Consider the following 2,554-nt stretch of genomic DNA (forward strand, 5'->3'; position numbering starts at 1 on the left):
ACGCGCCTCTTCGAGCCTACGCAGCGCCGTCACGCCGTCGCCGGGTCAAAATGCAGCGTCGCTGTTGTTGGTGCATCGTTGGAGTCGTCCCGTGCTGCGGGAAGCAGCGTCGCATGAAACCTCTAAAAGGTAAGTCTTTGTTCTTGCTATTTGGTTGCATTTGGTGATTGTGTGAACGTTGCTGATTATTGGTAGACGTAGGATTTATAAATCATGTAGAGGCATGTTGATGCAGTATTGGAAGAGATATATTTTTGGTTTTATTTATTTCCTAGTTAATATAATTAGTAGATGAAAAAATATTAGAAGTAATTGTTTTTCCTTCTACAAATTAGGTTTTCCTATTTTGCTTATTTTCCTTTTAGTTATTTTCCTTCTAGTTTTATTTTCCATAAGTTTAGGATTTCCCTTTGCCTATATAAAGGTCTCATTGTTGAAATTAAAAGACAGATTTTGAATATATAATTTTGCACTGAGTTTTTATACTCCGAAGTACTCAATTAGTTTGAGTTCTTTATATATCAGTTCAGTTAATCATTCTCATTGTTTCTGCGTCATTTTGCAGAAACCAAAATCTTTGCTAAATTTCCCAAATCTTCAATGTTGGAGAACTCAACTTTATCAAATATATCATTGATATAAGTTTTAAGTTGATATGGAAGAGACATACATTCTATAGGCGATAGTCATCCAGATAAAGTTCTGCAAGACGAACCAACTTGTCAACATTGAAGCTAGCAAATGAATTTTTTGGACTAAGGCAATTCATGCAAATAAGCCATTCCGTATTCACTTCTGGAAAACGATTCTCCATCTCTTGACTAAGTAAATCAAGAACCTAACAATTGCAAAATGTGAGTTAAGTATTTAATAGATAATTAATTGTAATCATAAATGAGAATAAAATGTGAATCTTACTTGACAATAAATCTCCACTTTATAATGATGATAATTAGTAACACGCCCATCCCGCTTCATACGCACACGATGATTGATGGTATCATTCATACTAATGACATCAATGGAATTAGCCACACAAAACTCTTCAACTTGTCCCAAGAAATCATTCCACCCATTCTCTCTCAAATCTCGCAAAGTAATCAAAGATGTAGCTTGAACAATATTTTGATCTCCAAGTTGTAGAATTGTTGACAAATCGTTGTCCCAAGCAACTCTATCATCAAGTGCAAAATAAAAACAAAGTCATAGCTCACCATCCTCATGACCAATGTTTTTGATATACCTCTATTATCAGGATTACAACCATCTTCAAACACATTTTCAAGCACTTCAATTATCAACGACCACATTTTTTTTTAAACGAAGCAAAGTAGTAAAGTGTGACCCCCCATCGAGTGTCGCTCGGTCGCTTTAAACTCATCTCTTGATTTAAACCCCTTCCATTTTTAATTTCTCCACTTTCTATAGCTTCGACAAGCTTTTCATGCTCAATCTGCCGTAGTTTGTCCTTTCTTTTACAAGATGAACCACATGTGGTGACAATCATAGTGGCAATGGTAAAAAAATCACTTACAACACCATGCGCTTTTGTAACATTTACCACAACTAATTGGAGCTGATGGGCAAAACAATGAACGTACTTGGCAGATGGATTTTCTTTCAATACAAGTGATTTCAAACCATTGTACTCACCTCGCATATTTGATGCACCATCATAACCTTGACCTCTTAAGCGTGACAAAGATAAACCATGCTTAGCAAATACAAAGTCAATCCCTTCTTTCAAAGATTTTGCCGTGGTATCGGTGACATGAACCAAAGCCAAGAATCTTTCTGCAATCTCTCCATCATTGTTAACATACCTCAAAACCAATGCCATTTGTTCTTTTATCGATGCATCGCGCGCTTCATCAACCAAAAGAGAGAAATTGCAATTTTTAATATCTTCCAAAATAACTTTTGTAGTTTCAACAACACAACAATTTGTCAATTCCTTTTGAACTGAAGGACAAACCATCTGATTATTGCGAGGAACATTCTCCAATGTCACCACTGCTACCTCAAGTTTTTGCTCACGCAACCAATCAAGTATCTCTATAAAGTTTCCCCTATTTTCAGACTCCAATGATTCATCACTTCCACGAAAAGCCAACCCTTGTTTCAACAATATTCGAGTCACATTTAAAGAAGCAGTCAAACAAATTCGATAGTTGACTTCGTCTTCCTTATCAAATTTCATCAAATTATACCCAACACTTTGTCTTTGATTTTTAAATCCTTCAAAAAGTATTCTTGCCTGATCATGTGTGCTATTAACTGAACCCTCGTGTTCTCTAAAAATAGCAAGTGCTTTTTCCAATTTTTACACCCTGTGCTCACAAAGACATCATCACCAAACCGATTGTCATTAATAGGCCTAAAAATATAACACCAAAAACAAAATGCTGCATCTTTATCCACACTATACTCTAACCAAGCATGTCTTTCAAACCATTTATATTGGAAACTCCTTTTCTCCTTGGCAAATGAGCTTTTCTTAAACACATGACCTTTTGGTTGGAAAGGTCCCTTCAAGATATATTCTCTTCGAATA

Source organism: Salvia hispanica, chromosome 3 (assembly GCF_023119035.1).
Source record: "Salvia hispanica cultivar TCC Black 2014 chromosome 3, UniMelb_Shisp_WGS_1.0, whole genome shotgun sequence".
NCBI lineage: Eukaryota > Viridiplantae > Streptophyta > Magnoliopsida > Lamiales > Lamiaceae > Salvia > Salvia hispanica.